At 47.0% G+C, this 24100-nt stretch overlaps 1 protein-coding gene across 4 annotated transcripts in view; it reads left to right on the forward strand.

Moving 5' to 3' along the window:
- CPNE6 (copine 6) overlaps window positions 1–24100 on the forward strand; it is a 438030-nt gene that overhangs the window by 16490 nt on the left and 397440 nt on the right. For 2 of the 4 annotated variants that reach the window (XR_011204812.1, XM_069238206.1), the window contains exon 2: window positions 15452–15486. The exons of the other annotated variants lie outside the window; for them this stretch is intronic. The gene's annotated coding sequence lies outside the window, so the exon portion shown is untranslated. The remainder of the gene's footprint in view (window positions 1–15451; window positions 15487–24100) is intronic. 4 annotated transcript variants of the gene reach the window in all.

The raw sequence follows: 24100 nt of genomic DNA on the forward strand, positions 1-24100 counted from the left end.
TGAGGTTGAATTGCATCTTTAGCTTATCCGACTGCCAAGTGAGGGCATTTATTGTGGCTGTCATGGTTATATTAATGCCAGTAGATCACTCTGTTCTGCATCCATTTGAAGTAGCGGAGAAACTGCCCTTTTCTGAGCACTTTGTAAATCCATCTGGCTAAGATTGTAGGGCAAGTAATGCTTGGCTTCAAAAGAGTCATTATACTTTCTTTATCTACTGACCACCTGTCTGCCTTGCGCATCAGCATATAAAGCCGGAGGGAAAGCCGAGGGGTTTGAGAAACTGGTCGAGATGACAATTCTACTCCCATATTCAATCCTTTCCTCACAATCTATGTGATTTGGAACTTCTGATATTGTGTTATCTATGGCACTGTTTGGAGATATTTCTATAATTGTGTCATTCTTCGTCTGGACCGACCCATTGTGTGCCAGGTCCGAGAGGTTTGCTGAGCATTACTTAGCAAATGTCTTGGTGCACAGGGTGACCCCCGGGGGGACGGGGAGGTCAGGGGGGCGCTGAAAGTGCTGCCAGTGGTTTCAATGCTCTCTTAAAGAAGTCCAGAACCGATCTTTGTGCTGTTTTCTTAGCTGGCATGCCCTGTTTTGTTGTTACTTTAGCACTGTTCCTGTTTGGGAAGCTATCTATTGATCTACAGATCAAAGCTTTGTGCCGAACCAGAGAGTAGGGAGTGTCTCTTTGGCAGAACCTTTAAGCCGCTCATTGTAATACAGTTTCAAGGTGTTAGGCGACCACATGGGCGGGGCATTCAGGACTGTAGAAAGGCTAAGCATTAGCCCCCTCTGGGGCTGATTTCCATGACTTTTCCCGGGGAGCTTTTGATAATGTTCTCGATAGCCCTAAATCAGAAGCAAGTCTGGCCATGAGATGCCTTTCCACTAGTTTAAATTGTCGGTGGAAAGAAATAAGCTAGATATTTTCCTGGTATGCAAATGCAGGCCTGGTCTTTTTGATGCGGCTGAGCGCTGTCTTGTGCTGTTCTTGGTGGACTTACATAATTTAGACATTGCTTGTGTCGGCCTGGAGTTTGGAGGCACGTGTCTATCAATAGGAATGAGTTTGAGGTCGAGAAAGGCACTAGAGGCAATGTTGACTGTATTGCAGGCTGTATTGCAGGCATATGTGTCAGCCTCTGTGTTACTAAAGTAAGTGAAGATAAATAAGGTAGATGAAATGGGCAGGGCAGAGTAGGTGACAGCAGTTTGTAGTTGCAGTTGAATTTAGATCTTCAAAAATAGCGTGCCGCTGGCAGAGCAAGCAGGGTCTGAGCAAAATCTGGGTGGAGGAGGGCTAAACACTCAAGGGGTTGAGGTTAAGGGTTCGGTGCAAGGTTCTCTAGACCCCTTCAAACCGCACCCAGCAGTAGCTGGACAGCTTCTGCAAGGTTCTGGGGCACACTCTTGGCGGTGGCTGACTATAACCACCACGCTTCGCCGTTCCCAGTTCTCCCCTTGCCGTTGCATCATCTGGGACCCCTGTCCAGGAGCCCTCGAAGGTCCGCACAACCCACACTGCTGCTGTGGCTACACCCCCTTCTTGCATAGTGTGTCATACGTCACCTCTCTAGAATCAGTACCACTGCCTACCCTGAAGTTGAAGATAACTGCACAGACAGACAGAGGGCCCTTCCTCATCTGCTGCAGTCTGGACACAGAGGGAGATGCCGGAGGTGATGACAGCATCTGCTGCCATTTTCTTATGTAACACATCCTGTTCCTTGATTTACACACTTGTATAATTTGTTGTCAGTGAGCAACGTGTGTATGCAATGTAAAACGCCTTACACTGAGAAGAATAGTGCTATAAAAGAATTAAAAACTATTTAAAAAGTGCTAATTAAACTGTTAATCTTGTGATTACTCTTGCATGAATAAAGTAATCACTCTTTGGAACAGGTTTCACTGCAGAGAAAGGGACTACTTTTGGGTGTATACAAACATTGTGCATATGCTTTATAGAGTCACTCAAAGTGAAAGTGAAGGGAACCCATGCTATATGCGCTGGTGGGCAGAAGCAAAATGTAAATGGCAAAGAAAGTAACTGACCAATGGATGAAGCCTGCTGATCAAAAGCATTTTTATATATATGTATTTATGTATAAATACATATATATTCACAAAAAAACAAAGGGTTAGAGGGACATTATAGTTAGGAAATTAGGAAATAGAATTAAAAAAAACCTTAGAAACTCACAAGAAATAAACAAAGGCTACAGGGGCGTTATAGTTAGGTTCAGATTTTACACACGCAAAACCATAGAAATTCATCAGTTATAGTTATCTCAAGTAACTAAAACTCATGCCCTAAGATAACCATAGCTCGTGGTTTGGAAAGAACTGAGTAAAACTTAACAAATGGACCATATTCCCTGTTACTGTGTAGACCCACATTGTGGGACCCTCAAGTTCTGGTTTGGACAGCCAAGCCAGCAGCAGTCCTGCTTTACCTCTCTTGTTATGTGACCTGGTTTGATACTCTTTTTAGTCAAAGCTTCTGAATCTTTTGGGGAACTATCTGAGTTTCTTTCTTACATCTAACAATCCTCCTCCTGAAAACGTGGATTTCCAGGAATTGTTATCTCTATGCTCCTGACTTCCTGTTATGTTAAACAAAGTCTTCCTGCCCCTGTAACTTTATTTATATAGTGCCAGTGATCACCATCTTAAAGACATCCTATTCAACCAAAACATTTGTGGCAATGCCTTCGTTATTACTGAAGTAATACCATGTCTCATAATTTCACATGCCCCTAATTGCTGGGTCCTCAAAGTCTATGACCTGTAGTGACCGCATAGCAATCACCGTCCTCAGTATTCCCCACTGAATGGCAATCAAAAGGGAATTGTGGCCCGATGTGCCTTACATAAGAATGTTGCCTGTGTTACGGTAGATTGTACCAGGGTGGCACTATCCATCCTGTCCAGGCTAACATGCAAGTTATAGATCTGAAAGTGCTAAGAGCACTCTTTGCCTTTAGGATTAACAAACACCATCTGTTGAAAATTAGGGAAGCATACATTAGCCAGTACAAAGTCCAGCCCATCAAGCCTGCCACTGAGTATTACATATCTTCTTTCCTTACCTTCTAGGGATTTGGTAACATGAAATGGGACACCAGAGTGGATCCACACCAAGATGCCCTCAGCATATGTCAAATAGCGCATGTAGTAGAATTACCACTCCAGCGTTTTTGCTGCATTATACCCTTCATCTGTGTGATGTAAGTCTCTTGCAGAAAATCAATCTGCACTCTTCTTCTCTTAATCTATGTCTGAATTTTATACCTTTGCAAGGGGTTGTACATCCCGCTAATATTCCAGGAGAGGAATTCTTATTGTGTAAGCTTACCCATAAGTGCATAAGTTAGTGTGCGGTGTTCAAGTTTACACTTGCAACTGCACCTAGAGGGAGCTAAACATGTTGTGCAGCACCAACTCGCCAGGTATAATCGCCAATCAGAGTCACTGCAGTCCCCTGATGCTCTCCCTTCGAAGACCCATATGACAACTCAACTATAAGCAACTACAACTTCCCCACCCCAGGACTGAATGGCACTGATCTCTTATCCACAATCAAAATCTAATGGTCCTTTGTGCACTGGCCCACATTCACTACTTGGAGTTGATGCAGTGTAAGTCGGGGTAGCCCTTGAGTCTTTGTATTCAAATTCTCCTCAGGCCACACACAAGTTTTCATACCAACTAATAGTAACCTGTGAGAATTAACATCAGTAGCACCATAAGTGTCAGCCAGGTTCACTTCCTCGGGCCATTCTCCTCTTTAAAGGCTCAAACTAAAGCAGATCAGTTGCCTATCTTGGTGTCTCCATCAGCCAAAGTGGGCCATTTTACACAATGGAGGTCGAGTTCATATCAGAATTTGAGCACTCTCCTGTGGTTTCTGCTGACCCTTCCAGCGAGCCATTTTCGAGCTGCAGCTACCACCACCTCTTCTCTTTCACTTTGGGCTTGTTGTCTTAATGGCTTCCCATTATGGCTCCTTCTGCTCCTTGAGATTTTTGTCTGTTTTGTTTGGCACTGGTTGTAGGGGCACTGACTATCTGCCCTGGTAGCATGTAGTTTAGACCATTCCCAGGCCTCCTGTGTGATAGTGAAGAATTGTATGCCATTGTCAACTATCACCTTTAGTTTGGCTAGGAAGACTAGTGAATGCTTCCTCCCAGTTCTATGAGCGTTCACTTTACTTCAAGATGTTTTCTGTTGTGGCACCGCTGTAAGTTTTCCTCTTGATCTGGGAAGATCATTAATTTATTACTGTCCATCTCACAGTAGCCATTGTCTCCCACCTTCTGAAATATGAGATGTTATACTTATTGAACAAAATTGGGTTATTGGTTGAGGGGGAGAAAGCCCCACTCAGAACAACCACAGTCCTTATCAAGGTGAACCACAATAGTCACTAAATTAAACTGTGCTTAACCCACTGGTAGCTTGGCACAAACCAGTCATCCTTAACTTAGAGGTACATTGTGAAGTATTTAAACACCACACAAAAAACCCAAGCAATTAAAAAAGCAGAGTAAATATTAATAAATAAAATGAGACCAGAATGACAAAAATCCAATCAGTAGAACCAGAGATATTTAATTTTAAAGTGGCAAAGCACCACTTGTGGTAATCTGGCAATGATAGACCTGGGGAAAGGCACAAGTTCAGGTCAATAGAGAAGGGATTCCGGTCATATACACAAACTAAGTTAGTCCCACTGAAAAGGTTACCTTCGATCAGGGTTTTTCTACAAGTGTGGCTAATCACCCGTCAGGGTCTCGAGGTGCTGGAGGGTAGTAGGAGCTCAGTTGAAGAGCCAGGTATTGAGGTCCTTCTTGAATTGAGGTAGTGAGGGTGATTGCCTGAGGTGTAGTAGAAGAGCGTTCCAGGTCTTTGAGGTGAGGTAAGGGAAAGATCTTCCTCCAGCCAAGTTCTTTCATATCCTTGGTGTTGTAGCGAGGGCCAGTGGGGCGGAGCATGGTGTCTGGTGGGCATGTGGAAGGTCAGGCAGTGGTTGAGGTATGCACGTCTGATGTTGTTGAAGGCCTTTAAGGCATGTATGAGGAGCTTGAAGGTCATTCTTTTGTTGATTGGGAACCAGTTCCCAGGTGACTGGAGATGTGGCTGTGGCAGGGGATGTCCAGGATGAGTCTGGCTGAGGAGTTCTGGACTCTCAGCAGTTTCTTTTGGAGTGTTAGGGTGGTGCTGGCATAGAGTGTGTTGCCATAGTCTAACTTGCTGCTGACAAGCACCTGGGTGACTGTTCTCCTGGACTCGATTGGGATCCATTAGAAAATCTTTCAGAGCAGGCGGAGTGTGTGGAAGCATGAGGACGAGATGGCATTGAAGTGGTGGCTCATTGAGATCGAGGAGTCAAAGATGATGCCAAGGTTGCATGTGTGGTCGGTGGGAGTTGGGGGGTGCAAAGCTTTGAGGGCCACCAGGAGTCATCCCAGGTGGAGGGGAGGAACCCAGGATGACGTCCTTGGTTTTGTCCGAGTTGAGTTTCGGGCAGCTGTCCTTCATCCAGGCAGTGACTGCCTTTATTCCATTGTGGAAGTTGCTTTTTGTGGTTGTAGGCTCATTGGTGAGGAAGAGAATCAGCTGGGTGTCGTCGGCGCAGGAGACAATATAGAGTCCGTGGATTCTGACGATGTTAGCGACCGGGGCCATGTAGATGTTGAAGAGGGTGGGGCTTAGAGAGGAGACTTGAGGAACTCTGTAGCTGATCTCTGTCAGTTTTGAGGAGAATGGTGGGAGCCTGACTCTCTAAGTTCAGCCGGTGAGGAAGGAGTGGATCCACTAGAGAGCTTTGTTGCGGATGTCACCGTTGTGGAGTCTAGTGCAGATGGTGTGGTGGGAGACATTGTCGAAGGTGGCAGAGAGGTCCAGGAGGATGAGGGCTGTGGTTTCGCCTTGGTCGAGGAGAGTACGGATGTCATCTGTTGCTGGTAGGAGTGTGGTCTCGTTGCTGTGGTTGCTTCTGAAGCCTGATTGGGAGGTCAAGGGTGTGATTGCTTTTGATGAATTTGGCGAGTTGGACGTTGATGGCCTTCTCAATGACCTTGGTGGAGAAGGGGAGCAGAGAGATAGGTCTGTAGTTCTTTAGGTCCGTCGGGTCAGCAGAGGGTTACTTCAGCAGTGGGTTGATGGCGGAGGGAGGTGGTGAGTTGGCCTTCGTAGACCTTGTTCCAGCTTCTTCGTGGTTTTGATGGGTGGGGTGGTGTTCAGTGGGTTTGGTGAATGATAAGTGGATGCAGTGGTGATCGGCCCAGTGCAGTTCAGAGGCGTGGGGGATGAGGATGTTGTTGATGGCGGAGAAGATGGGGTTGAGCGTGTGTCCTGCTGAGTGAGTTGGCAAAGTGACCAGTTGTTTGAGTCTCAGGGTGGCGAGGTTCTTTAGTAGGGAAGATGTGTTGAGCAGATGGAAATTGAGGTTGCTGACGAGGACGTAGTCCATTGAGGTGAGAACGTTCTGTGCCATGAAGTCGGCTATGGATGCGCTGACAGGGGGATTGGGTCTTAGGGGTCTGTAGATGAAGGTGCAGCAGAGGGTGGTGTTCGGGTTGGTCTGGATCTGGAAGTGGGGGGGGTGCTCCATGCCGGGGGAGTGGTCGTTGGTGCTAGTGGTGAGGTGGAGGGTGTTTCTGTGAATGATGACGATGACTCCTTCCGGTCGGTTGATGCAGTCCTTGGGGGTGATTCTGACCCCGGCGGTCTTAGACCGCCGGGGCCAGGGTCGGCGGGAGTACCGCCGACAGGCCGGCGGTGCCCCGCAGGGCATTCTGACCGCGGCGGTAAAGCCGCGGTCAGACCGGCAACACTGGCGGTCTCCCGCCAGTGTACCGCTGCCCTGTTGAATCCTCCAAGGCGGCGCAGCTAGCTGCGCCGCCGAGGGGATTCCGACCCCCCCTACCGCCATCAGCGGACCGCCAGGAACCGGATGGCGGTACGGGGGGTCGCGGGGCCCCTGGGGGCCCCTGCAGTGCCCATGCCACTGGCATGGGCACTGCAGGGGCCCCCGTAAGAGGGCCCCTACAAGTATTTCACTGTCTGCTTGGCAGACAGTGAAATACGCGACGGGTGCAAATGCACCCGTCGCACCTTCCCACTCCGCCGGCTCGATTACGAGCCGGCATCCTCGTGGGAAGGTCGTTTTCCCCTGGGCTGGCGGGCGGCCTTTTGGCGGCCGCCCGCCAGCCCAGGGGAAAACTTGAAATACCCGCTGCGGTCTTTTGACCGCGGCGCGGTATTTTGGAGGGCGGAATTCTGGCGGGCGGCCTCCGCCGCCCGCCAGAATCAGAATCACCCCCCTTGTGTATGATTTTGTAGCTGTTGCGAATGGCTGTGGCGATGTCTGGGACTAAGGTTGGGGTCATCTAGGTTTCTGTGAAGAAGGCAACGTCTGGAGAGATGGAGCCTACCAGGTCCCACATCTCCACTACATGTTTGATGAGGGAGCGGGTATTGGGAAGGATGCAGCTGAGGTGGATGGCTCCAGTACTGGGTGGGCTTGCAGTTTGAGGATCCGGTGTGCGGAGGCGGGAGAAGGTACAGTTGCAGCAAGTGAACAGGCCTTTAGTGTCCTTTGGCGATGCAAAGTGGCAGGCAGAGGATCCTCGGGAGTGAAAAGTGCAGTTCGCAGTGGAAGGAGCCACGAGGAGCAGGGTGAGTGTCACGGATGATCGTCGCTGTAGTGGGAACAGCAGGCCAGATGAGTGGAGTGTGAAAAACCAGTTGGGCATCACAGACAGTCGTTGCTGGAGCTTTGCATTGACGATCACTGAAACATGTTGTTGCCGTATCGAGAAGAGCAGATCTTGTATTGCCGGGCATTGCTGTAGTATGAAGAGTCAGGATCATCGTATGCAGCAGAGTCTTGGAATGAATGGGCCTTTTAATGGTTGCCCGGAGCCCAAAACCTCAGGATTTCATCTTTCCACCTAGAGGACATGTCAGCCAAGGGATTAGGACTTAGGAGGCTACTCTTGGGGTTCAGGAACTCAGACCAGTAGAGACCAGCAGGGCTCAGGCAGGTCCAATTGCAGGTACAGGCAAGGCTAGTGCAGCAGGTTAGTTTGTCAGTTGCAAAGAGGCCTCAGGAGCTTGTTGTGTCCCTGTAGCTCAGTACAGAAGTATAGCCAGCTGACCCTGGAGTCGCTCAGGTAGCTTGGGATGAAGAAAGTAAGTCCAGTCTTCATTCTCAGAGATCAAGCAGCAGGCCACCGGAAGCAGGGCAGTCCCCCAGGTAACAAGGCAGCTCTCTAACAGCAAGGCAGTCCTCTGGGGAACAAGGCAGCCTTTTCTCTTGTAATATCTGCAGGTCCAATAGTGTACTGAAGTGATGTTCTGAGGGTCCAATATTTATACTTGGTGCTAGCCTTTGAAGTTGGGGAACATCCTGGGCTACCCTCACATCTGGTTTTGGAAAGTTCTTTCCTTCTCCTGCCAAGGCTCCAAGAAGTCTGGGGTGACAAAAAGCTACTGTGTCTGTGTGCTCTCGAGGCAAGCCCTTTGAAGTGTAAAGGAGGCTGGGACAGCTCCGCCCGAGTCGTCCTGGCAGGATGCTTATCTTGTCCACATTTAATCCCTTTTGTCTCAGTGTCAGGGAGGAATACGCAAAACCCAGCAGTAAAGTAATTCACAGTTATGTGACCCAGGGCACTGGCAGCAGACACTAAGGGCCATATTTATACTTTTTGACGCAAAACTGCGCTAATTCAGTTTTGCGTCAAAAAAATTAGCGCCGGCTAACGCCATTCTGAAGCGCCATGCGGGCGCCGTATTTAATCAATGACGTTAGCCGGCGTTAGCCGCCGGCGCTGCCTGGTGTGCGTGGAAAAAAACGACGTACACCAGGCAGCGCCGGCGTAGGGGGATATGGAGCTTGGGCACCAAAAAATGGGGCAAGTCAGGTTGAGGCAAATTTTTCGCCTCAACCCGATTTGCGCCATTTTTTTCGACTCCCAACCCCCATAGAAATGACTCCTGTCTTAGCAAAGACAGGAGTCATGCCCCCTTGCCCAATGGCCATGCCCAGGGGACTTCTGTCCCCTGGGCATGGTCATTGGGTATAGTGGCATGTAGGGGGGCACAAATCAGGCCCCCCTATGCCACAATTTTTTTTTTTTAAAACACTTACCGGAACTTACCTTAATGTCCCTGGGATGGGTCCCTCCAGCCTTGGGTGTCCTCCTGGGGTGGGCAAGGGTGACAGGGGGTGTCCCTGGGGGCATGGGAGGGCACCTCTGGGCTCCTTCCGAGCCCACAGGTACCTTAACGCCTGCCTTTTACAGGCGCTAAAAAACGGCGCACAAGCGGCCGTACGTCATTTTTTTTGACCCGCCCACTCCCGGGCGTGAATTTTGCCCGGGAGTGTAAATACGGCGCACATGCCGCGGAGTCAATTTTTTAGACGGGAACGCCTACCTTGCATATAATTAACGCAAAGTAGGTGTCCACGCTAAAAAATGACGCTAACTCCATGGACTTTGGCGCCAGGTTGTGAATCTTCCAAGTTGTAGCTGTTTCAGCTTACACGCTCTCGGCTGGACCAGTCAGTAATGAAGTAATAGCGACATTCCTGCTGGTCTGAGGTGCATCTTTTAGTGACTTGTATCACCTCACATTTGCCTTTGTGCCAGGGCTAGCATTTTGTCCAAGGTGCCCACATTAAGCCTTAGGTGTCCGATTTTGCCAAGAATTACGAAAAATTTGTCAGTGTCAGAATTTCGCCATTAATGCCATCCATATACCATGGGTGATACTTTAGAAAATATCTCCAGTATGTCAGGGCCAGTATTTTGTTGTGCTTACCCCCGCCCATATTCCACAGTTGACTTCACTAATGTCAAGAATTAACTCCAATGAGCGAGCACTGGCATTTTGCCACCCCAGTGCAAAGAATTTCCTCAAGTATGCTAGCAGTATTTTTCCGCATGTGGGTCATATATCAGTCAATCAATCATAGCATTTGTAAAGCGCACTACTCACCCATTAGGGTCTCAAGGCGCTGAGGGGTGGGTGTGCTGCTGCTACTGCTCGAACAGCCAGGTCTTGAGGTGTCTCCTGAAGGTTAGCTTGTCCTGTGTCTCTTGCTGGTGGATAGGAAGGGTGTTCCACGTCTTGGCGGTGAGGTGGGCGAACGTTATGCCACTGGCGGTCATTCTATGGATGCGGGGAATTGTGGCGAGGGCAAGGGCAGCAGAGCAAAGCTGGCGGGTCGGGATGTAGAAGGTGAGTCGTCTGTTGAGGTATTCTGGTACGGTGTTGTGCAGTGCTTTGTGAGCATGGGTGAGGAGCTTGAAAGTGATTCTCTTGTTGACGGGGAGCCAGTGCTGTGGGCTGTGATATGGATGTCACGGGGATGTCAAAGATGAGCCGTACGGAGGCGTTCTGTATGCGTTGCAGTCTTTTCTGGAGCTTGGCTGTGGTTCCTGCATAGAGGGCATTGCCGTAGTCCAGTCTGCTGCTTACGAGGGCTTGGGTGACCGTCGTTCTGATTCCGGTGGGGATCCATCTGTAGATCTTCCGAAGCATGCAGAGGGTGTTGAAGCAGGCGGAGGAGACAGTGCTGACTTGCTGGGTCATTGATAACGATGAGTCCAGGATGAACCCCAGGTTGCGTGCGTGGTCGGTGGGTGTCGGTGCGGTTCCCAGTGTGGCAGGCCACCAGGAGTCGTCCCAGGCGGAGGGGGTAGAGCCGAGGATGAGGACCTCAGTCTGGTCAGAGTTCTGTTTCAGGCAGCTGTTCTTCATCCATTCGGCGATGGCCTTCATTCTTTTGTGGAGGTTGGTTATGGTGGTGGCGGGGTCCTTGGTGAGGGAGCGGATCAGCTGAGTGTCATCAGCGTATGAGACGATGTTAAGGTTGTGTGATCGGACGATGTTTGCGAGCAGTGTCATTCAAATATTAAAGAGGGTGAGGGATGACCCTTGGGGTATGCAACAGATGCCCTTGGTGGCTTCAGAGCGGAATGGGTTCTGTCAGTGAGGAAGGAGGTGATCCAGTCTAGGGCTCTGTCGCAGATCCCTGCGTCATTGAGGCCTTTGCATAGGATGTGGTGGCAGACGGTGTTGAAGGCAGCTGAGAGGTCCAGGAGGATGAGGGCTGCGGTTTCGTCATTGTCAAGTAGGGTCCTGATGTTTTCAGTGGCGGCGCTGAGGGTGGTTTCAGTGCTGTGGTTGCTGCGGAATCTGGATTGGGACGAGTCCAGAGTGTTGTTCTCCTCGAGGAAGGGAGTCAGTTGTCTGTTGACAATCTTCTCATTGTCTTTTGCCAGGAAGGGGAGCAGGGAGATGGGCTGGAAGTTCTCGAGGTCCTTTGGGTCCGCCTTGGGTTTCTTAAGGAGGACGTTGATCTCAGCGTGTTTCCAGCTCTCCGGGAAGGTAGGAGTCTTGAAGGAGCTGTTGATGATCCTCCAGAGTTGGGGTGCGATGACGGAGCTGGCTTTTTTGAAGATGTGGTGAGGGCAGGGGCCGGATGGTTAGCCGGAGTGGATGGTGTTCATGATTTCGCTGGTGTCGTCATCGTTGATGTGGGTCCAGGAGAGCAGGAAGTTGGTTTGGCTTGGGGGCGTAAAGTCTGTGGTGTTGGTGATTGATGGGGGGCCTGGGTATTGAAGCTGTCATGGATGTCTGCGATCTTGCGGTAGAGGAAGGTGGCTAGGGAGTCGCAGAGGTCTTGCAATGGTGGGATGTCATTAGCTTTGGAAACAGGTTTGGAGAGTTCCTTCATGATGTTAAAAAGCTTCTTATAGCTGTGTAATGTTGTCAATGCGTTCTTTGAAGGAGGTTCTTTTGGCAGTTCAGATTAGTTGGTGGTGTCTACGGATGGCGTTCTTGAGGGCTGTGTGGTTGTCCGGTGTCTGTTCTTGGTGCCACTTCTTTTTTGAGACTTCGGCATGTTTGCTTGGATTCTTGGAGGTCGGTGGTGAATCAGATGGCCTTTCTGTCGGTGCCTCTGTTTGAAGGTTTTTTCATCGGGGCAAGAGTGTTGGCACAGTCGTCGATCCATTGCCTGAGGTTGCGGGCGGCTGTGTCGGTGGTGTCGATTGGTGTGTTCCGGGAGAGGATGGTGATCAGCTGGTCTTCGGTGACCTTGTTCCAGCTGCGATGGGTAATCCGCAGCGGGTGGTGGTGCGCTGTGGGTTTCTCAGAAGGTAAGTGGATGCAGCGGTGGTCGGTCCAGTGGAGTTCGGTGGTGTGGTTGAAGGAGAGGTGTTTGCTGGAGGAGAAGTTGGGGTCGAGCGTGTGTCATGCGGAGTGGGTGGGTATCATGACAAGCTGCTTAAGTCCGAGGTTGTCGAGGTTGTCGAGCAGGGTGGTGGAGTTATGTCTTTTTATAGGGAAAAAAGAAAAGAGTGAGAGGAAAACTTGCTTGCAGAAACATATTGTTATGTTATCAGAGGCGTGGATATCGGAGACCGAAACTTTAAAAGATTTTAAGGGAATAGAAAATCCAACCACCAAGTGATATTGACACAAATATCACCGACTTAATGAGTAAAATAACTGAAATTAAAAAGACGAGCATCCAGAGTTGAAGAGAAAAAGGGGAAAACGAGAAATATTTCTAGATATAATATAATAAAGTAAGATGACATACCAGAAATGTATGTCTATTTACATTATCCAACGCTCTAAACGGTCCCATAGATGAAGTATATTTAATAATTGCGTAGCGGGATTAGCCCAAAAGTAGTGTGTATCTCAAGTCAGGAGATATACGTGACCATGATAAGTCTAAAAAACGAAATATATCATAAAAAGGAAATTGTTTATGTCTGGGAAACCACAAAAAACAGACCTCTGGAATACATGCAAAGAAATCCACCTCTCGTTGTCGTTGGTGTTCTTGAGGTGGAAGTTCAGGTCCCCAAGGAGTATGTAGTCTGTGGATGTGATGGCGTGCGTGCTGACAACATCGGTGATGGAGTCGCTGAACTGCTGTCAGGGTCCGGGGGTCTGTCGACGAGGGTCCCTCTGAGGGTGGTGTTTGGATCGGTGTGGGTCTGGAAGTGTAGGTGTTCGGCGGCGCTGAGGGTGTCTTCGGTGCTGGTCGTGATTCTGAGGGTATTCCTGTGGACGATGCCTCCTCCTGGTCTATTGGTGCAGTCCCTACGGGTGATCTTGGAGCCGTCCAGGATGGCTATGGCAATGTCGGGCGCTGAGGAGGGGTTCATCCAGGTCTCGGTCAGGAAGGTGACGACCGGGGAGGTTGAGTCGAGTAGGTTCCAGAGTTCGATGGCGTGTTTGTGGACAGAGCGGGTGTTGAGTAGGATGCATCTGAGATGGCTGTGTCCTGCCCTGGCGGGCGGGTCGTTGGCATGGAGGCTGGTGAAGGTGCAGCTCCAGCAGGAGAAGGGCCCGCAGGTGAGCCTCAGGGTGGCCTGGTGGCAGACGGATGAGCGGCTGGTGTTGAGTGCGTGTAGGGTGATGGCATTGTAGCGGCGCCATGTGTCGTGACGGTGGGTGGAGCTAGAACCCGGGGCTCTGCCACTGGGCACGGCCCAGGCATGGACGGGAACAGACAGGCTTGCCTCAGGTGCACCTTTGGTGCCCCAGTGGTGCGCCCGCTGCGTGTGGTCGCACAGCAGCCACCATTAAGTAGGGCGAGGGGGAAGAGAGGACAGTTGGGAGGTAGGAGCAGGGGTGGAAAACAGTGTGAAAAAAAGGGGACAGGGCCGCAAAGGCAGCAGTGGCGGGGATACAGCATGAGAGAGAGAAGGGGGTGGGGCCGCAGGGGCAGCAGCAGTGGGAGAGAGGGGGGAGAGCGAGAGTGAGAGAGAGAAAGCAGAGTTAGAGGAGAAAGAAACGGGGAGGAGAGAGTGAAATGTAGAAAGCGAAAGACAAAAGGAACACAAAAGGGACAGAACACGGAAGGAAAAGCATGCAAAGAGTGAAACAGAGGCAGAAGAGGAAAAAAGGAAAAAGAGGCAGAGGTCAGCCTAATAGAAGAGCAGAGCTCACCCACTAGACACCAGGGATGAGGTGCAGGCAGAAGCCTGCAGGTGGAGGAGGGCCTTGAACTCCTGACAGAGGTCAGAGTTCAGAGGAACGAAGGGCTCTACTTGCCTGTGGAGCTACAAGGAGGCAGAGCAGTTCACTGTCTAGGTACCATGCATTAACTCTAGCATGTCAGTAGCAGTATTTTACCATGGGCGCTCATTATGCTAAAAATGACTTCCTGAATGCCAGTACTAGTATTTAGTCACAGGTGCCTGTCAAGTTAAGTATTGCCCACAGTATGCCAGAGCTAGTTTTTTTCTATGGGTGGCTCTTATAAGCTTAGAATTGCTTTCAGTATGTCAGCATCAACAGCAAACTTGCAGCCATAACAGTACATTCTCACTCACTTATGTTCACTCACTATTGCTCATCTTCACTCTCACTCACTCACTCATTCTTAGTGTGACTAACTCGAACTGTCTCATTCACACTCTTATTCTCACTTCTTCATTCTTACTCCCTTCACTTATTCTCACTCCTTGGCTGGCTTATTCATTCACACCCACTTACACTCACTCACATTCACTTTTACTCTCACTCACTCATAGTCACTGACACTCATTCATTTACTCAATATTTCTTACACATTCTGACTCACTCATTCTTACTCACAGTTACATTTACTCACTGTCGCTCTCACTCATTCTCACACTCATTCTCTCTAACACTCATCCTTATTCAGTCTCACCTGCCCACTGGCCATCACCCTTACTCTCACTCACTTACTGGCACTCAATCTCACTCACTACTTTACAATCACTTTCCCTTACATACATGCTCTCACATACAAACAGGCACACATTCGCACATACATACACTTTATCACACAAACACACTTTACCTTTCAAGCACACACATATTTGAAAGCATTTTTCTACTTACTACAGCTGCCAGGCAAAATGTTGTTTCAGTCCCTGGTTCTTCAATTTTTATTACACTAATGGTGACTTACAGACTATTACTTGCTATTAGAGTCATAAAAATGGGCTGAAAACAAGGAGAACAGAGCCCAGACACCCATGAGCTTGAAACACTATTGTGTTCTTGCCACTGATTTTATGACCTGTGAGCCCACTGGCCATAAAGACAGTGCCATGGGATACAGGGTGCAAGCCAGGGGCTGCAACTGAAACTCCTGGCAATCCCTAAATGAGGTCCATGTATGCGGTGAATCCTCCCATCACCAGCATTGCCAGTGTCTTGTCTGCTTCAACAGCAACTCTCAGACAGGTAAGCCCATTGTTCTGCACATTTGTCCAGTCAGCGTCCTTGACTGCTCTCCTATTCCATTCCTGAGACCCTCACCTTGCCACCACAGACACTAGAGTGCTGCCTTCTAACAGTGCAATTATTTCACCGCATTTTGTTAGAATCCGCTATCAATATCTTTTTTTTCCTGTTTTTTCCTCAGGTTTTCCTCTCCCTATTGAGCACACAGGACCTACTGTAAGTCTTCTCAGTTTTCTCTTGTGAAAGGTGTGATGTAGGGGGTTTGTGAGAAATGTGCGTAATTTGCTTTTTGCGTAATTCTACACAATTGTGGGAAAGTACATTAAATGATGTGTTATTATGTGAAATGCAAAACCGGCATGTGGCCCTATGTATAAGTGTGGAATGCATCCTCACGTCCATTTTGCATGCAAGGACGTATTTCCTGCTAAGAAAAAGTCCACAAAAAAGACAAGTGTTACAAAGAGGAGCTGCTCATGTTTTGGCCATTTATGTTGTTCTTGTGTGCATGCACCAAACTTTTGCGGGAAATGGCATGTAATTATGTGACATAGGCCCTCATTACAACCTCGGCAGTCTTTCAAAAAGACCACCGATGCTGCAGGTGACAGAATACCGCCTGTGCCAGCGGTATTTCTGGCTCCCTATAATGACTTTTCCGCTGAGCCAGCGGATGGTAACATTGTTACCGTCCGCTGGCCCAGCGGAAAAGTCACATCAACATTGCTGCTGGCTCGTAATAGAGCCGGCGGCAATGCTGATGAGCAGCGGGTGCAGTAGCACCCGTTGCACTTTTCACTGCCCAAAATTCAGGCAGTGAAATGCGCGACGGGGCTATGCCTGGGGGCCCCTGCACTGCCCGTGCCAATTGCATGGGCAGTGCAGGGTACCCCAGGCGCACCCCAAGTCCCCCTTACCACCAGCCTTTCGATGGCGGTTGGGGACTCATTATCCGCAGGGCAGCGGTGGGGATTTTGACCGCCAGGCTAGAGCCTGGCGGTATAGTGGAGGGGCCAAAGGTATGGCCGTGGCTATTGCGCCACGGTCATAATAGTTGGAGTAACACTGCCAGCCTGTTGGCGGTGTTACCGCCAGCTTACTGTCGGCCGCCAGGGTCGTAATGAGGCCCATTATGTCGATTGAGGCAGCTGGCTAAGAGATCAGATGAAAAGCTGTATCTTGTCATGGGCTCCAGGCCACACCTCCAGCCTTTGAAGGCATGCCTGCCAAGTTGATTTCAGCATGAGTTGACTGGAAAGATGGGAAGACGTTTCCCTAGAAGGTTGAAAGCATGAAAGCTTGATTTGGAGACCATGTTGATCTGTCTCTTAAATGTGAGATATTCATCTAGTAAGATGCTTAGAGACCTGAAGTCGGTGGCATTGGCGCTGTTTATGCTTGCATGTTAGTAATAGGAACGTTTTATTGCCAACTTCAAAAAGCTGCAACTCATCCACTGCTGAATGGGCAATCAGCAGTTCTTAATTTTGATCAGCGATATAGAGCGCTTTTAATTCAAACGAGAAACATAAGTGCGAATAATATAACATAATGGCTTGTGCCCTTGATGCACCTTCTTCCAAGGTTTCAAAAACATGGAAGCTGTCCCCATTAAGGTAACGTGCTTCTTTTCCATTAATGAACCCGTCAGATGTATTACATTTTCTACCTCAGGGTGCTAATTTCTAAAATTATTCAAAGGCTGATCATTTACTGGCACAGTGAGGCCTCTAACAGTCGCTTAGCTTTATAAAAAATAACGTTGCATTCATCAGCATTGGACATCTGTAGATTCAGATGCTGGATGTGTGTATTTATATATTTAATCAGTGCTGAACTTGCAAAAAAAGGGGCAGGTACCTACATTTTTACTTAGGGAGCAGTATTCTTATTCCCAATGGCACTCCTCCTTCCCCAAAAGACACCACTTTCAACACCCTGCTGGCTCCACCTATTTCCAACACAGGCCTTTTCCACTGCCTACGTATACAGTGCACTAAGTTGAAGTGCAGCGAGCAAGCAAAGCGAGCGAGCTTGCCTTTGTTAAGGGAGCGCTTGGCAGGGAGAGGTCTCCTCACCATAGAAATGTTTTGGATTGGAAAGTGGTAAAATAGTCCATTTTGCTGCCAGCTTTTTCATTTAAAGTGGCTAAAAATCATAACCTCTGAAAGGGCACTCATGAATTATTCCTGTACTTAAGTGATTCGATTCGGGGTAGAGCAAAGTTGGGGATGTGAGTAGGTGCTTTGTCTAGTGTTCTATCCCTCACTTGTTCAGTCCACTACATGCTTAACTTAGGTTAAGAGTGCCATGTGGGCAATTAAAAAAAATACCAAAATGCGTCCACGTACACCACATTGCAATTCATCACTCCTGTAATCAAGCATCACTCCCCACAGCGTTCCATTTTGCCTGCCGCTGTGTTTCAGTGCCTCAGCAGGGGTATGAAGTGCTGCACAATTGCAATTAAATTACAATATAATCATTTGGCATGTATTTTCTCAGTGCCTGTGTAAGTGTAATATAATGTCCCCCAGCTAACCTTCAAGGACCTTGCCAAGTTGTACTACTGAATATCGAGCCCACGAATATTGACACGCAAAAACATCACGGACAGAATCTCGAGGTAAAAAATATCGAAAGGTAAGTGCATATAGGGATATATATTTACTGCTCCTAACTCCACATCTATATATCTTGAATATATATATTACCAATGTACATATATGTGGAGTTATGTATAGAAATATGTACTGACTTACCATTTGAATCCGATGTTTTGTCCTCAATATTTGCATGATTTGATATTCTGGATTCGATATTCGGAGTGTACACCATCCTTCCAGTGCTTTACTTCAATTACACTTGTGCAAATTGATGTACAAAAGAGGTGATGGGGTAACTAGTGCTTTAAATGAGAGGAAAATGTTGGGGTGGAGCTGTCTGTAAAGAGTTGTATGTGTTTTTCTTTTAGAATAGCTTTCACCAGGTTGACAAAACTAACTTCCTAAAAGCCATTCTTTATTTTTGTTTTGTGGCTTTCAAGGAGAAGTTACCCCTCCCCCGAACCCTTCTGTTTTTTCAAGACCCTCTTCCCAGCCGTCCACAGTGCTTTCAGTGCCATCTTAATCAGTGACAAGGGCTGCTGTATTTTAAAACATTTTCATTGTTGAGAGCCATTCTATGGCAAAGGATCTAATGATGCCTGAAAATATGTCTGCTCCCAAGAATAACATAGGTCCTGCCTTAGATGTTGGCAGAGGGAATACTCTGTTACAAATGTGACGGCTATCCTGTCTGCCGTACTATGATCCCCGTAGGATACAATGGGATTGTAATATGCCAGATAGGATATCCGTCATGTTTGTGATGTAGTATCCCCCTCCACCGACATCGCAATCATGTCCCTAGTATCTAAGACCCCTTGAGCATAAGTGGATAAATCCGTAGCAGAGGCATTAACAATAATGTCAGCGTTTAGTGCTCATTACGACTGATAAACCTCAAGAAAATTAGTGGAAGAAATAGGAGGAACATAGAATGTGATCTCCTTACACAAGGAGAGCATCCATTCAGATGCATTACCCACACCGGATTAGTCCATTCAGTTCTGCAAGTCCTTTTGGTCTGAGCCGAGTCCACTGACCCTCTGCCTTGGGAGCTACTACTTTGGTGACTATCCTAAGGTGAGGAATCTCCAATTACAAACATCCATCAGAAGAACAAATTACTTACATTCCATAACACTGTTTCTGATGGATTCTCTAACTGTAAATCCTTCACTGTCCTCACAGCTCCCCATTCTGTACATTGGCCTCTGTTTAACATCTAGAATGGTCCCAAGTTAGTATTCAGCACACTATTACTAACAATTGTTCATGCTCTCTGTATGAAGATTTGGAAAGGGAACAGGCAAGAAACTAATGTCAGCCCGTAGAGATAGTGCTTGTATATGCAGCTTTTCTGCACTACATCTGTGGTGGTATGGTCATTGGAAAGCCACAAAACGCCACCTAGCGGCAAGAGGGAGCACTGCTAAAAACATCTCTGGATGTAGTCTGGGAGGTATTCTAAGGGGAGAAATCTGCAGTCTGTCCAAGTCTCCAACAGAAGGAGTATCCAATGTAAGTAACTTTTTCATGAATGCAGTACATTAATCGAAAACCAGTCACAGAAAAGAATGGGAGAAGCTGTTTCCTCGTAGCAGCTCGGTAATACTGAAACAAACAATGCTCCAGACTTCCATAGGATAGGAGATATCTTAATAACATAAGGTATTTAAAATAATGTCCTTCGTATTGGAACTGGAACCAAACACTGTTGAATGTATAGATGTTCCATGGTCTGTGGTGCTGATGTCTGCTATCAACGAGCAAAGGAGAAAGCGAGGGACAATTAGTGCTGTACGACAGTTGTAAATGTCATCTGCCCATGTTAGCTCCTGTAACCTGTTTCATTTATGTATAGTAGTTAAAGTCTTTACAGTGTGCTCGTGCCTGACACTGTAGATTTCTGTCTCTTGGGAACTTGTGGTTAAGCATTCCTCCCCCTTGTGTGGTTTAAGGTCTGTTTCCTTTTTCGCTCAAATCAGTGGAGCTGTGCTGATGATTGTGTTGATAGCCCCGACCACCTCTTGTGAAGTGTTTTTCCCTCATAATTCAGGGTTTACAGTGTAATTTTGTGTATTTCATATATGTTATATCTGCTAGAGAAGATTCACTGTAGCCCCTGTTAAACATTATATTGCCTCTCACAACTCAGTAGTTGCAGAGCAAGAAGTACAATCATCCTGAGTTATCAGTATTTGTGGAAGAAATCCTGCAGTCTGGAAGTAGGTCATTGTAGCCATTGCAGCAAATAGGCTGCAAATGTCAGTATACCTTTAGACGGTAGCGAATTCAGAAAAGCAGAATACTGAACCAAATGGTGAAGTGTTTTAATTTGGTTGACCAACAAACTAGCAGAATGGCTACATTCTTCACTCCCCCGTTGCTGTACTTGTGCCAGCCACGTCTCAGTTCAATGATGCCAGATGCTACCCTACAAGACTTCCTGCACCCCGTTCCCTGGACGATGGACATCTGATCCCTGAAAGAACATTCTGTAATTTTTTGGACCCCCGTTGAGCCCTGCAGTTTTGGATTTTTGTACTTTAGGAGCACTTCCTTGCAGGTGTTCCACTTGGTGCGCTTCTCCCATGTACATCCCTGTGCTTCCATATGTTCTGTGTCTATAATGTGCCTGTAGCTGGTTAGAGCTCACTAACTAGTTAGACTAACTACCCATTGGGGAAGCATTTCTCTATAATAGAACGCTCTCTTCAAAACTTTATGTCTAGGACTGGTGATTCCTAAGCAGTGGATCCCTGGGCGTTGAGCGCTGAGGATCTGACTTGAATTTAATTTACACTGGTGTGAGCAAAATTGACCCATACTGCTTTGGTATTGGTTGAATTGGGTTTGACTCAGCACAGTGTGTTGTGGTAATATTATAAATATGAAATGGCAGGTATGAATGATAATCGGGAAGATCTGTCAGTAGATTTGGCTGGGCTGCTGTATGTTACAAAGTGAAATTAATAAAATATGAATGTGACCTTACAACATGGCTCCTCACTGATACTTGGCTGATGAATCTGATAAACTGGTTAAGAAGGAATTTTCCTTATTTAAGTGGATTTTCTTTCTCGATTTGGACTATCACTACTGATTGGGGAAGCATTTCTCTATAATTGAGCGCTCCTCTTCAAGGCTTTGTTTTATGTCTAGAGCTCTCTTCAGGCTTTTTCAGGTTTTGTGCCTATGGTAGAGGAGGTGGAGCACTATACAAGAGCATCTATTGCTCAAGCTTTTCACAGCTTTGTATCAATACTGCATGGAGTGCATGGACTCCACTACCTTTATTACATGTATTTGCTCCTGTTTATTGCCTGACAAGGCAACTTGATGGAGGGCTTGCAAAACCACAACACCGTGCTAATCTCTCCCAGGTGCTCTGCAGGATGCAAAGCATGTGGCTGGTCATGGCAGGCCTGTCAATGACGCGTGCCATGACTTCATTATGATAGCCATGTGAAGGAGAGTGATGTTACATTTTAACACTATGCAAGTCTGTTATCTCAGTAAGGAATAAGAGCATCAAAGTGGAGAAGTTGAGATAGCCACATGTTCGAGAGTTCAAGTGTTTGCATGCTACATCTGTTTTGTCTAGGTAAACTGTGGGTGGAAATGGTGGCTCAGCTGTGCGCAGAATGTGGGGATGTCCACATTGTTTTCACTCTTTTGTTTATGTTTTTAATTGTTTCTGTAATTCAGAAGGACTAATTTAGAAGCACTTCCTTTAAGATAGCCATGTCCACATTACTGAAGCAAGTCTTCTTAGCAGGCATACAAATTCAGATAAAATATGCTCAAAAGACTTGGGGCCCAATTTAGAGTTTGGCGGACGGGTTACTCTGTCACAAACGGAATGGATATCCTGTCCGCCATATTATGATCTCTACAGGCTATTATGGGATCATAGTATTAGTGCTGGGATATCTATCACGAGTGTGACAGAGTAGCCCCATCCGTCAAACTCTGAATCAGGCCCTTGGTCTTGATTTTAAACATGAACGCTAGCATCTTCTCCCCAGCCAAGACAGAAGGCGAAATAGAAACTCAACCAACTTAGCTATGGAACATTTGGCTCAGGTTCGACAAATTTAGGCTAGACCATACTCCTACCTATACACTTAAGGGCAAACATGACGTCATTAACAGGGGGAACATTTTATGTCTACAATGTTATCTTGAAGGCTTCAAAGACATTATCTCGCCTGGGAAAATATAATAATAAAAAAAAACTTACCTTTATTGCTGTGCCGATCTGCTCCTCCATCCTCTACTGCAAGAACAGGCTACTAGCCTGCCTTGAGTATAATCCTAAAGCTGCTTTCATGCTGCTGGCAGCATGAAAGCAGCATTAGGATTAAACGGAGCACCCAGTCAAGGCACTCCGAGGCAGAGTGAAAGTCTCTGTCTGCTGCCTCCAACCCAGCAACGTAGTGCCTGTATTGCTGGGTTGGAGAGAGGCCAGTGCGCATGTGTGTTTGGCTGGCCCGAGACAGCTGCCCAAACAAACATATGCACTGAGGAGGAGTGCATTGCACTTCCCCTTCGTGCTCGTCACAGTCCTGTGGCCCCGCCCCTTAGACAAGAAAACAATAATAAATACAGTTTATTATTGTTTTCTTGTAAAAGTTTTGGAGCTGCTGCTGCTGGCGGGGTTGGGGTGTGGGAGGGTGACGCTCCTCTGCCACCCCTGCTTGGCTGGTAGATGAAAAAGTGGCAGGAATACCTTTACCATAGTTGTCGCTGAGGATTTTAATACCACCTATGAGCCCAGGGATGACTACACAGCAATTTTTGTATAAAAAGATGAAGGAGGGGGCATACCTACTCTGATAGGGAACAAGATTATAAATAAATCCGACGTGTTTGGTCAACAAGCCTCATTCATGGTTACCCATGGCCTGCGAGCCTGCACTGGAATGTGCCCATCTGCCTCTCCCAGACATTTTATATATAACAATAGTTTTAACAAAAGCATAATTGTTTACATCATGATTGATCAACCTAGTTGGCGAAGCATGATCAACATGAAAATTGAGCAACATGCTGAGCGTAACCATGATCCTATACTTCTTCCATTGAGGAAGGATGTATTTTTGCTTGTACCTCTGCAAATGAAAGCAACAATAATATTACTGTTTTGACAAACTGGAAGTGTATAAAATAGGATGAGTTCAATCTGACTGCATTTCTGCCATAGATGGACACTTTTTTACACTCCATCCTGGAATCAGAAAATATCAAAATGCTAGATCCACATCAATTTGTGTTATTACAGCATTGCATGTCAGAACGTTTGGCCCTGTTTTTAACAAAATTAGTGGTTTCTAAGAAAATAATAGACCGTATCTCCCTCCAGTGGTTTGCCAAAGATTGCAAACTAGCTAAGACAGCACTACTATTAAAAATAATAATAGGGAGGACATCAAAAGCAAAAGACATGAGTACAAAACCATACTGAAAGAGAAAAAGGCGACATGGGAACATAATAGGTGGCAGGATCTGTTGAGAGCAGTAAGATCTAAAAATACCAAAATATTCTGATGTATCAAATCCCATTACAACTCTCAAACGACCGCTAGGTCAGATATTCATATCACATTACTTTTTGACCTTGAGATGCTGGACATCTCAAGGCTAGCCAAGTTACAACCTGTACTGTTATGGTCCAGATATCGGGCACACCTTAGTTGGTGCAATCCAAGGAGGCATTGTAGGATGTACTGTCCCTCACTGTGTTAGCGCGCCTGGTCCTTAATAAGTAAACTTGCAAGGGGGCATGCATAGGTCGATGAACCTTTTGATTCGCATGGAGTATCCTAGCTACGATGTGACCAATGTTTCCCAATAACTGAATGCACAAAATTCAATAAAATTAGACAAGTCATTAATCAATAATCAATGGAAACAATAACAACACACAATGAATCTTCAGTCATGAATAACCACAACTCAGTATACGTTTTAGTAATTTTATTTCCCTATTAGTTCCAATACTAAGTCATGAGATTAGTTTAAACTTGATTCAATTCAAATAAAACCTGCATTAACTCAGACGGCGCCAAAAACATAACCTAAGCAAAGCTTGTATCAGAGTACATTCTAAAAGCATTAGCATAGGTCAACAAATGAATCAAAGGCAATAAGTCAAATTGTGTCATAAAGTTCAGCAAATCAGTCCATCAACCATTTGTCTCTGTAGTCTGTCAATCGTCATA

This window comes from Pleurodeles waltl, chromosome 6 (assembly GCF_031143425.1).
Source record: "Pleurodeles waltl isolate 20211129_DDA chromosome 6, aPleWal1.hap1.20221129, whole genome shotgun sequence".
NCBI lineage: Eukaryota > Metazoa > Chordata > Amphibia > Caudata > Salamandridae > Pleurodeles > Pleurodeles waltl.